This window comes from Triturus cristatus, chromosome 3_1, assembly GCF_964204655.1.
Source record: "Triturus cristatus chromosome 3_1, aTriCri1.1, whole genome shotgun sequence".
Lineage (NCBI taxonomy): Eukaryota > Metazoa > Chordata > Amphibia > Caudata > Salamandridae > Triturus > Triturus cristatus.
In genome coordinates, this window is record NC_140583.1 from 1,025,024,260 (window position 1) to 1,025,037,055 (window position 12,796).

Consider the following 12,796-nt stretch of genomic DNA (forward strand, 5'->3'; position numbering starts at 1 on the left):
CTCAAGGGGAATGCGGGCTAGTGCCACTGGCCCTGGAGAAATCCATCTAGTCCTCGGGGGTCAACTGGAGACAAAATCATAAGTCCATCTTGTAGGGTATCAAATGGCTTCTCTCAGTGGTGGCTGGTGACATTTGAAAATGGCGGGGCGTAAAATCATTGTCGTACTGCGCTATGGTGAGAGAGCGTAGCAAGCAAGCCCGAACACTATATGAAAAAAGAGTGGACAAATGGTGCATTTTCAAGCAAACTTGAGGAAGAAATTGCCAATTTTTAAGAGCTATAGAGGACAATCAGAGCCGCTTAGCCACTTAGCAAGCAATTCTCTGAGTGACTCTGTGACAGTAATCACACATGGGCCAGTCACTCACAGGCACAATATGCCCCTCCACATCAGCATGCTCAAAGATTGTCCTCTATAGCTCATAAAAATTGGCAATTTCTTAAATGAAAAATAATTAAATCTTATTGCTTTATCAACCTTCCTGCTTCCTCAAGTTTTAAGTTTGCTTGAAAATGCACCATTTGTCTACTCTTTTTTCACTCGAGGTAGACAAGCAATGCACTGAGCAGACACTTTGCAGGGAGACTATTACTACGTTTGGAGTGACAGCGGCATGTGCAGCGTGGGAGAATAAACACGAGATGGAATGCCTGGCAAACCTCCACGAAATAACCATTTCGGTGCGTCGCTTCTGTTTTTACTCCAAGCAACAAACCCAAGTTTCGGAAGCCGTCGGTGCTGTTCTGAACACCAATGTCTTCATATTAACCCCGAGGCACTCGATGAGGCCTAAACTGACATTAGTAGACACAGGAGCGCGCCTACCAGTCCCCATGCTCATATAGCTGTCAACAGGACCTGCACCACTGTAGAGCAGTCTCTTGAGACTTCCAAGAACCCTACATCTCCGGAGTCAGCACCCATGCCGTCGGAGTGGCAAGGCTCCCAAAAGATGCCAAAGGGCTGTTTGTAATAGCAGTAAAATGCTGGCACAATGAAGAGACAAGCTTTCATCAGAGGGACAAAGGGGCCTGGTGTCACAATCAACAAGCAAGACAAAGGCGGAAGAGACGCCCCCTTTTCTCGTGCTAATCCGGTGCTGTGGTTGCGCTCTCACCGCAAATCTAGTGCCACTTTTGTTAGAGCAAACCCATCGGCCAAAGAAAAGGGAGCTGTTTATAAGGCAGGACATGTTATTTACTAGGTGTGAAGAATTACAGGAATAGTACTATACTGATTATAAAATATAATGACGTGATCGGTGCGCAGCTACTAGTCTAAATGATGACAGGGTCTCTAAGTGCCGATGTCTGAGGACTGAGGCCGGACCACAGGCCCTTCTTCGGACCGGGGACCCCTTGTCATTCAGCCCCAGAAGCGACACAACCCGGTGCCATCCGCCCCGAGGGATGCAACCGCTTACGGCTGGGAGGGGATGCAGTATGGAGAAACGTGTGTGCTTGTCTTGTGGCAGAGGAAAGAAAGCACGGAAAGCGGTTCACGAGTGCAGCCTGCACACATCCACAATTCAGGTCCTGTGCCATCCACTCACAGGGTCTTGAGGCACTTCACACCTAGAAACAGGACGGCAGTTATATAGCGCTACAAGGCCCAGCAACCTTCACAGAACTAGAGGGCAATCATACTGCGCCTCAGGGTCCAGCAAGCTTCTCAGGGGCCTGCAGCACTTTACAGCTAGAAGCTGGAGGGCACTTATACACCGCTACAGGGCCCAGCAAGCTTCAGATGGGCCAGTGGCACTTCACCGCTAAAAGCAGGAGGACAGGTGTATAGCGCTAGAAGGCCCAGCAAGCTTCACAGAGTGGGAGGGCTGTTATACAGCGCTACAAGACCCAGCAAGCTTCACAGGGGCCTGAGGCACTACACACTTTGAAGCAGTAGGTTTTCTTGCATCGCGTGCTCTTAAATGTATATCTGAATTCTTTAAATAGGTGAGTGCTCGCCTCACATGCACCCAGAAAAAGACCGCCAGAACTGTCACGTCCAAAGGTAACCTACAGCGGCGGCCGGCATGCTCGAGGGAGGGGGTGGGGGCCGCGGGTGGGTATTAAAACAATTCAAAATAAAACATACGTAACGTACCTGAGTGTTGGGTACCTCACCGCCTCAGCTCCTGGCCGGTCACGCTGTACTGGTGCAGCGGCGGTTGGGTCCACGTGTTCCTGCTGCAGGAACAGGAAGTAGCCAGCAGGCAGCTTCCTCCTCATCGCAAGTCAATCGCTGCGCAGGCGCAGGCACAGCAGGAGAGCGCCCCAGCCGGGACATTTTCTCTGCATAGAGAAATAGTGTGTGTGGGCGGTCCTATGCGAGGGCAGGGGGGAGTGGCTTACCCACACTGTTGTGGGTACTGACTGTTTGGTCTGCTCAGGGCCGACGGCCAAACAGTCAGTATCTACAACAGTGGGTAAGCCACTCCCCCCCTGCCCTCGAGCACGACCGCCCACCCTCCCGCCCCCAACCAAGCACAGAGGCACTTCTGCTTTCTCGCAATGCGAGAAGGCAGAAACATAAATGGTCGTTTTTACCATTTATGTTTCTGCCTTCTCGCACCGCGAGAAAGCAGTGGGGCAACGCCCCAACGCCCTAATGGGGGAGCCGCCACTGGCTTCTCTTTCAGCAGTTTATTACTCTGCAGGTTCAGGGTCTTATTCTTTGTCCCTCCCTTGAGCATGTGTTTATAAGTGGGGGTGGTACGTTCTAGACACCAAGGGGCATATTATCAAGCCAGGCGATAAAATTATCGCCGCTTTAGCGGCAGAAAGCTGCCGCTAAAACGGCGATAAAGGGTTTGATAATATGCTCTATGGAATTCCAATTGAAGCCCATGTTAGATGTGAAGGACATCTAACATGGGCTTCAATTTGAATTCCATAGATCATATTATCAAGCCCATTATCGCCGTTTTAGCGGCAGTTTTCTGCCGCTAAAGCAGCGATAATTTTATCGCCTGGCTTAATAATATGTCCCCAGGTGTCTCCCACGTACCTCAGCTGGCCGGGACAGATCAAGCAGTATACTGCATGTGTAGTATTATAGTTCATGAATTTACTGATCCTCTTGGATTCCCTAAGACCATTAATTTTGTAGGTTAGGACTTTTACATTGTTAACACAAGCTTTGCATTTCTGGCACGGATAAAACCCCTTTACTGGTGGCAAAGGTGTTTTCACCTGTCCCCAAGATATATGACTTTTCACTAGGGTATCCCTAATTGCTCTCGATTTCCTGAATGTCATTAGTGGGAAGTTAGGAATGTCCTTTCCTATAGTAGGGTCTGATCTTTCCCTGCCAGCTGAGGTACATGGGAAGTACCATACATCCCTCTAAAATGCACATATTAGAATATATGCGAGCAATAGCAAATAGGGATAGCTCTTACCCAGAAGCGAGGCACTTTTAATCACACAATAAAAGCAATAGGAATTTACAAAGAAAATGGCCTGTACAATGTACCTTGAGAAATACTGGGTGGGGAATGAGAACTAAAACTCCAATTACTTGAGTCTAGATATATTATTGATATGCAGACAAAAATCCCGAAAGGGTTAAATAGTAGTGAGGAATTGGGAATTCACCTGTAACCCCTATCTAGTCTGAATAAACAAAAATAAATTAAGTAGTTTGTGCAGAAGAGGAAGAGAATGCACCTATTGTCAGGGGGTAACCACGTCTATGCGGTGCATGCCCATCCAGGGCGGTAAATGAGGCAATGGAAGGTAGGCCCATACAGGGCGTGAAAGTTCAAGATTGGGAGGGAAACTTCAATATGAATAAAAATGAATTCTGTCATGAATTTAATTGGAGTGGACAACAACTCTTTCAGCTGGGACCTTTCTTCCAGCCAAACTTCAACCAGAATCGTTTTTTAGGACAGGGCGGAAGAAGAGGGAGACGCAGCAGGAGAAACAATACAAACAAACAAGTCCAATGGGAAGACAGCAACACACCAGTGAGCACACGAAGCATGTTGAAGGGACCCAGTGCAGGGACGAGCAATCAACGGGATTAGTGGTTAACCTCACAGATATCCACCTGACAAAAGAAGAAACAGATATTCTTAATAAAGGCCTGGGTTTTGTACCAACAACCTACATGGACAAGTTCCAGATGCGGTGTGAACTTAGCGAGTTTTTCCGCAAGATACGTGTAAAAGCATTCTTTATGGACAAAGAAAAACCTGATGAGGACGACACACACACATCATTAAGGCTAAAATCAAATTTCTTTCCACCAGCGTCTCTGATGCCTCCTGAAATACTGGCTTTTGAAGAGAATGTTACAAAAGAGATCGAGGAGCTCCCCGTCAAAAAAGACACATGCAACAATATGAGTAAAAAAGAAAGACAAGCCTTGAAGAATCTAAGTTCAAGGAACGACATCATAATTAAACCAGCAGACAAAGGCGGGGCCACAGTTATCCAGAGCACCACCGCCTACCGCACAACATGCCTGAACCTCCTAGCTGATACTAAATTTTACCAACCTCTTGCTAGAGACCCTACCACACGACTTAAGAAAACCATAAACTCTATAACAGCCGAAGCATTGGAAGAAAGATGGATTAACAACAAGGAACACGCATTTTTGAACTGTGAGGACCCAAGAACACCTATTTTCTATACCATCCCTAAGATACATAAGAACAAATCCCCTCCTCCGGTATCTGGAATCGGGTCCCTCCTGGAACCTCTCTCAAAATACACAGACTGGTTTCTACGTCCTCTAGTTACACGTATCCGGTCTTATATACAGGATACTAAACATCTTCTGAACATCCTCCAAGATGTGCCATACAATCCGCAAAAGAATGTATTAGTGCGTCTAGACGTGGAAGCTCTCTACACAAGCATCCCTCAGGAAGAGAGCATTGAGGTGATTCAGACTGTTTTGAACAAAGAGAACTGAACCTGGGAAGCCCCGGTATGCTGGGTCATTACCCTATTACGTTTGGCACTGAAGGAGAATTTCTTTAGATTTGATGACCAGCTCTATTTACAAGTCCACGGAACATCCATGGGCAGTACATGTGCACCCAGTACCTTATGGAGTCAACCATCTGTTGTAGGTCACTATCCATGTGGGTCATGTGTGGCATGTGCGTTCACGGAACACACAAAAGAAATTGATTTGGGTATGCATAATAAATGGGAACAGAGATCCCACACCAATTGTAACTCGGAAAGAGTGATTTATGTCAACAAATGCCCATGCCAACTTTTGTATATAGGTATGACAGGGAGAAAAATAAAAGTTCGTATTAACGAACACAGGAGTACCATCAGAAGATCCATAACAGCGACTAGACTCACTGCACATTACCTTGAGAAAAAACACTCAGACAGGGATCTCTGGTGGTCTGTGATCGAAAAAGTCAAGGGGGATGGTAACATGTCTAAGGTCCTTTTAGAACGAGAACAAAGATGGGTCCATAGATTGAAAACCCACATAACTGGTCTCAACGACCACATCCCTTGGAATCAACTTAATAAGAATCGTTAGTTTAGACTTTCCATCTAAGCTAGTATGAAACATCTCCCCTAACATGTTTATACCTGGGTCTCACATTTGTGACAACGACCCCTCCTCCCCGCTATGCATATATGCACCCCGAGTAATATGGTCACATTGTTATCCGTGTGGAATTAGTCTTAGTATTTCACATATTCAATCCAACCTCTAAATAACTTCCTTCACACTGTTTTCCTTGTTTCTGCGAATGGGAACACGGCATATCCAAAAGTCTTGAACTTAATATAACTAGACTTCAAACATCACATAAACACGAGCCCCGTGTAGTTATGATGGAGCGTTAACTTCTTACGCAGATAGGAAGACGAAGTATCCGAAATAATAAGTCTGCATCTCCAGTACTAGCACGCATTGACACTAGAACTACAAGTCCCATGTTAATTTAGACCACGCATGCGCAGGATCTACTTCCGCACAGGGCGGTGTTACGAGACCCCGGAAAGAAACGGAGACATCAATTAAAGCCCGCATACAAGCTTTAAAGTCGCGGCTACGGCAACTGCAGTGATTCCAAGCGGTGGGAACCCATACCGATTAGGTGCTCATATGGGGCAGGACCCTTGGTGGCGTGAGTAAAATTGAAACGTACAGTGCATGGAAATGTGAAGAGCGAGTGGGAACATAGTGTGATTACGAACGAATGCGTGACTATTATACCTCTTTTTCGTTTCCCCTTTCTCTGCTTTTCCTTACATATCTCGGCCTCACCTGGGTCATCTGATCGGGAACCTACCGATCTGAATATAATTAATTATTTGGCATGAATACACAGTGTGTGACTACAGGGCTACCCTATGTGTAGCGGTCCCACATGACGTTTATCCTCTCCTAAATTGGGGTAAGCATAAACCATAAGATTACAGTGAATGTGTACTCAGGACATATGAGCGAGTAAGTAGTGGTTTGTTTTAATTTCGTGTCTGTGCCCTGGAAGTTTGACTGATAAGACTTTGGTCTTATAAACACACGCAAATGGATGTGTGAGAATTGGATGCGGTATTTTTCCGCCACTTTGATAATCAGACACCATAATTATGAGTGCAAATAGAATGCGGAAAGATTCTGCCACACAACTAGATACATGCCAAATTGCTGTGTGTCACACAAATGAGTGGTTATGCCTTAATCACGCGCACATTCTGTTTTTGTGGTTTCACGTATGATGATGTGGAATGGGCAAAGACGTACACAATGCAAATGTTAGTATGTCTCTTTGCCAAAAAGAACTGATGCGCTTTATATGTTGTTTGTCATCTTTTGTTTTTCACAGATGGAGTGATTTTAACTGCGGAATGACATTTTAATAAGGAGCAGCTATCTGCCCTTACCATACGATAGTATAGGGAATTTCTTTATCTTTTTCCCTTAAGTCACAGGGGGCACAAGCCCTGATGAATGTCCGTGCACCCTTTACGGGGCATTAAGGACAGAAACATGTTGGCAATAGGGTCCTAGGACCATTATATCCCTAGCAAACCCTAATACTTATTATATTTTAACATCAGTGCCAAATCAAGAATAAAGGGAAACTGGGGTTTGACGCCGATTTTTAATCTTTATACCCCCTGGCCAAAAAACATCTCATTAAGAGCTCCCTGAAATATTGGTCGAGCCCACCCTGACCTTTAGGCGTCGGGGTGTCCCAATGATGAAGCATGACACCACTAGGGTATGTGAGGGAGAATAATAACAAAAGGACTTGCTTCCTTCCCCACGCCTAGGTGGTGTTATTTACTTCTAATAGGGCATACCAACACCTGAGCTGACAGCAGAGTTTTCTTTTCTTTTGCTGACTGGTCCATCTTGGGAGTACCTATAGTGACTTAGTGTTAAACCATGGGAGGGTGTACTCCCTCATTGAGTTCCTCTCGGCCCCCTAACCTAACTAAGGACCCGTCCCAATATAGGTTTGTGTATTGTGTTTAATTGGAGTGTACCAGTTCGATCATTGATAAATGATGATTTGTGATTGGAAGTGTATTGCAATGATCAATTATTTCTAAATCATGCACTGCATATGAGGTTAATGACTAGTAATGTTAAACAATGGAGCCCAAATTTACTGGCGATCTTTGGCGACATGTGAGTCAGTTATCTGTTGCATTGAGGAAATGTAATGGAAATTGAAGTATAAACAGAGAGCGAGAACGACGTTTTGCCGACATTGACAAAGGTAGTTTTCCAAAATGCATCTGCGCGTACTTCCAATCCTATAAATTATTGAATTATTGGACATCGTACCCCCGCAGTCGCCAGTAGGTAGTTATAGTTAGGACCTAGTTACCATAGGAAAATCGTAACATTGTTTTCCCAATTATTTTGGCGCCGGATGGTGAATCTTTGCAAATTTTTCAAAACTGGTGGGGTGCTCCGGTCAGCTCCTATCCTGAAAGTTTAGAGGTGATTCGTCAAGCGGGGGCCGAGAAAAAAGGGGGGGTCCCAAAACACATTTTCTCCATAGGAAATTTTGGAACAGGCTACAGCCCGAACTGCTGAACGGAATTACACAAGATTTTGCGAAAAAGGTAGCCCTTGGCACAGAAAGAGACCTTTTTTTTAAATGGTGTAAATCCGTTCAGTAGTTCCAGAGAATATAAAAAAATAGAGTTCAAAAAATCGATTTCCCATAGGAAACTTTAGACATGGTTATAGCAAAAGTTTTTGAGAAATTAAGAAATAAAGATAGTGATATCTATGGCCGCTGTGGATCCGTGCAGCCTTCTGATCACGAGCTTCATGCTATTTAGCTGTCAACACTCCAAACCAGGAAGTGTTGGCAGCCATCTTGTGCCTCAGTAGAACCAAGGCACAAGAAAACAGAAAAACAAATGAGCATAACAGCAAAAGGGGGCAGGGTAGAAACACCCTGACCCCCTAGGCCTGCTCAGGGGGTCCTAGAAGGACCCACAGGGCCAAAAAAGCATTTCTTTTATTTAAATCACGGATCCGCGGAGGATCCGCAGATCCGGCTGAAAATAAAAAAAAAACGAAGCCCGAGAGTAGTGGAAAAAAAGTGTGGGGGCCCGTCACCCCCGGGGCAAATTTTTAAATGTGTGGGGGCTTTCATTAATTGTAAGCAGGGGCACACAGCCCCCCGAAGCCCCGAGGACCGCCACCCCGTGGGCTTTTAAAAAAAAAAAAAAACTGGGTGGGGGGGGGCTCGAGCCCCCCCACACGCCCCAGGGACCGCCACCTCCCCGGGGCAATAATTATAGAAATTGGGGGTCCGTATGGCCCCTCGAGCCCCGGGGACCACCACCCCCCGGGGCTTTGCATGAAGTGGGAGGGGGGTTGCTTGCGGGACCGTGCAGGACGCGGGAAGCTGGCGGGACCGTGGGGAGGATTGGAGACCCCCCATGGTCCCAAATGGATAGGGCCGGCCCCGTGGGATGGGGTCCCCGGGGCCAGAAGTGGCCCGGGAGGGGGGCCACGCATCCCCCTTCCCTAAAAACATTTTTTTTTTTAAAGGCAGGCCGGCCCTGGGGGATGGGGTCCCTGGGACCATAATAGGCCTGAGGAGGGGGGCCACGCGGCCCCCCTCCGAACAACAACAAAAAAAACAATGGCCAGGCCCCGGGGGATGGGGTCCGCAGGGCCGGAAGTTGCCCGGGAGGGGGACCACGCGGCCCCCATCCCAAATCAAAAAAATAGAAAAATAAATAAAGGCCGGCCCCGGGGGATGGGGTCCCCGGGGCCAATAGATGCCTTAGGAGGGGATAATAAAAATAATATTGGTCCATGGCCCGGGGGATGGGGTCCCTGGGGCCGGAATTGGCCACGGGAGGGGGGCCCACGCGGCCTCCTTCCCGTAACATTATTATTATTTTTTTAAATGGGGGCCCCCCTGGCAAGTTGTAAGTTGGGGAATTAATTCCCCTTGAATACTGAGGGTCCCTGGGGGCCAACTACCCTACCAGGTACCTCCAGTATGTGACAGGGAGCTGCATTGCAGAGAGGTGTTCAGAGGCCACGCCCCTTTTTACACCTCTCTGCAACACAGCTCTGTGGCGCTTACTGGAGGTACCTGGTGAGCTAGTTGGATCCCAGGGACCGTCAGGATTCAAGGGGACTTTAACCCCCAACTCAACCACGCCACGGGGTGCGTTTTTGCTCAGTGGTGAAGGGATGGGGCAGGGCCTGAGGTGACATGTGTGCAAACACACCCTGTGGTGCGTTTTAAGTTGGGGAATTAATTCCTCTTCAATACTGAGGGTCCCTGGGGGCCAACTAGCCCACCACCACCGTTCCCAATAAGGTACGTACGTGCGCTCGCGCGCACCTCTAATACCTGTAGCGCGCAGTGCTGTGTGTGGAGCGCGCACACACACAGCACATCCAGCGAGAGCGTTCGCTCCGCTCCTTTTAACAAGCGAGCGGCGCGAAAAACGGGTGTTAACTGGGAGAGGCAGGAAAGTCTTGGGCACCTTCTTTTATGTGTAGAGCCCGGCTGCGGTGCCTACTGTGTGCTTTTGTTAAATATTCATGTTAATTGCAGGGCCATCAGGAGCTGCGATTAACATGAATACTTTAACAAAGCACACAATCAGCCCACAGCCGTGCTTATGTAACAAAAGAAATTCAGCAAGTTTACAAACACGGCGTCTAAAGTTCACGCCGTTTATGTAGACTTGCTGAATTTCTCTTCTTAACAGAGCTGGGCTTCGGGGTGATTGTCTGACTTTGTTAAAGTTTTCAGGTTAATTGCAGCTCCAGACGGGCGCTGTGATTAACAAGAAATCTTTAACAAAGTCCCACAATCGCCCCTCAGCTGTGCTCTATTAAGAAAATATATGCATCAACTCCACAAACACGGTGTGTAAAACACACGTCGTGTTTGTATCAGTGGTCGAAGTGGGCGGGATTGGCAAGGCACGGCGTGTCCCTACTTTAATTTTAAAGATTCCGTTCCCCTACTTTTTTTTCTGAAAATGCGTTCCAGGACGCAAGAATTCGCCACCGCCTATAAATAAAGCTCGGTGTTCCTGGCGTTCGTGACGGGGGGGGGGAAGGCAGAGAAGTAACAGGACTCTGTCTTTTCCTTCTTGCCCAGAGAAGAAAAAGACAGTGTTCACTTCTGCTCTGCCGCTTAAGCTGCCCCCACTCTTTCCTTCTTCCCTCTCTTTCTGTCTAGCAGTTCTTCTCTTACTGAAAACCGTGATTTCAAGACGGGGTTCTCATACTCTTTCCTCTCCTTTCTTTTATTTGCTCCCCTGTGAAATGGATCCAAAAAAGAAAAACACTTCTGCTGGAAATGCCGTATTTTTCCCACATTTTAATTCCAAAGTGCAGCATCAGGAATAAAAGGTTAAAAATATGAAAAATAACTAAATAAAGTGAGATAGAGTGGGAGCAAACTGGCCAGATTGATTTTATTCACACCCAAACCCATTAGCGCCACTTTTACAGAGTTTGCCAGTGAAGCGCTATTTTTGTTTTCTTGTCTTTGTTTTCACTGGGCTTGCAACTAGTGCACCAATCCTGGAGGTACTACAATGTGTGGATTGGAAAACAAAATGTTTACTGCGGCTCTGCGTCCAGGGATGTGGTCTTTTTACCATACTGCTCACGTTTTGTAAGGATATAAGCAATGGACATTGAAATGGGTCCATTCAGGGCCCTATAGTCATATCCTTAACTTTTCAGGCAAAAGCACTCACTGATTACTGAATAGTGAGTGTAAAAGAGTTAAGGTAACCATGTTGTTTCTGCTTACATTTCACATGGTTTGCTAAATTTTGCATTCCCTATGAGTGTTTGCTTTTTCCATGATGTTGTTACTTTTTTTTGTAGGCTGCATATTGCTCTTGTCTAGTACGTAATTTAAATTGAGCCGCATCCAGGTGTTTATAGCCGGCAACAATTGGGTTGTAGTTCAAGGCAGTGTGAGTTTTCCTCAGTAGGGCAGTATGGTGTTCAGTGGGGGAGATGATGTGGCACTAAGACCAGAGCTGCTGAATTTGGAACTGGGAAACCAGGTTCAACGTTAATAACCAGTCCACCAGACCACTCTCCTGAGAGAGCACAATCCCATGCTAGACCTTAGAAGGCTTCGCAAGACCTTAGAAGCCCTGGTGTCTTAGCACCAGCAGGTGGACCCTAGCAGGGCAAGTCTAGGTTAACCTTCAAGGCTTGTCCACCACAATCCATACTGAAGTTCACCCCAAGTCTTGCGGGCAGGCCTATGCAGCAGCACACTCTAGAGCAACAGTGACTCTGTCACTGAGGTCACAGGACCCTTGAGAAGGGCCAGCTCTAGGGCGGTACAACCGGTGTGACCGCACTGGGTGCTGACTTTGGGTGGAGGCATTATGTTTGCTAGTATAATATGGTATTTAAAGCACTTGTTGCCTCCTTCTTGGCCGCCAGCAATTTTCGGCAACAATAAAAATGTCATTATGACTCTGGTGATTAATGTTCTTCCTAGAATTTTGTTTAGTGGAAGTTTTGACTCATGGAAAGGTAGCTCAGAGGGTTAATGTGCCTGCTGCAGAGAACATGTACCATGCAGATCACAAAGTGCACATATAGTAAATAGGTCAGTGGGCTACTGCTTTTGTCAGAGAGATCCTTTTGTTACTTGCAGTTTATACGTTAAAATCCTAACATAGAACAGTGAGCTATTAACTGTCAGCTAAGAACTGCATACAAAGTGCAAGGTATAAATTAGAGCATTATGTTTTTTTCCCCTAGTCTTTGATTATCCTAATGTTGCAAAAAGTGTTCTTTTGGACAGAAATCAATTCTGATTATTAAAGAGAACCCCCCAACCATGGTATTACGTTTTAAATTCTGAGTTTGTGTTTCTCCAGACCAATCACTATTAAACTATACGGGCTACTAGTATGGTTGTCATGTGACTCCTACACCTTGTAGTCCTTAGAATTATGTACCATTTTCTATACAGTGATTTGCACACATATTGATTGTCTCTGTGTAATGTGTGTGATGCAAAGTGCTCTGACACCCTACAATGGTATTTGTGGTGCTGTAAATCAAATTAAATGCATCTGAGAGAGAATGTGTTTATGGAGACTTGAGGGGCACTGTTAAAGGGTGGTAGTGAGGGAATCCATGGCAGATGTGGTCATTGGGGGGGCAATAACAAACATTAATGCACAGGGCACCACCAGTGTTAAGGCCTGCCCTGCCCTTGAGGCCTGTCTGCCTCACCCATACGTACCACCATTGGCCTTGTTTCAGCAGTAGTAGCTGCAACTCACCGGGGGTTGGCTATGCAGGATTT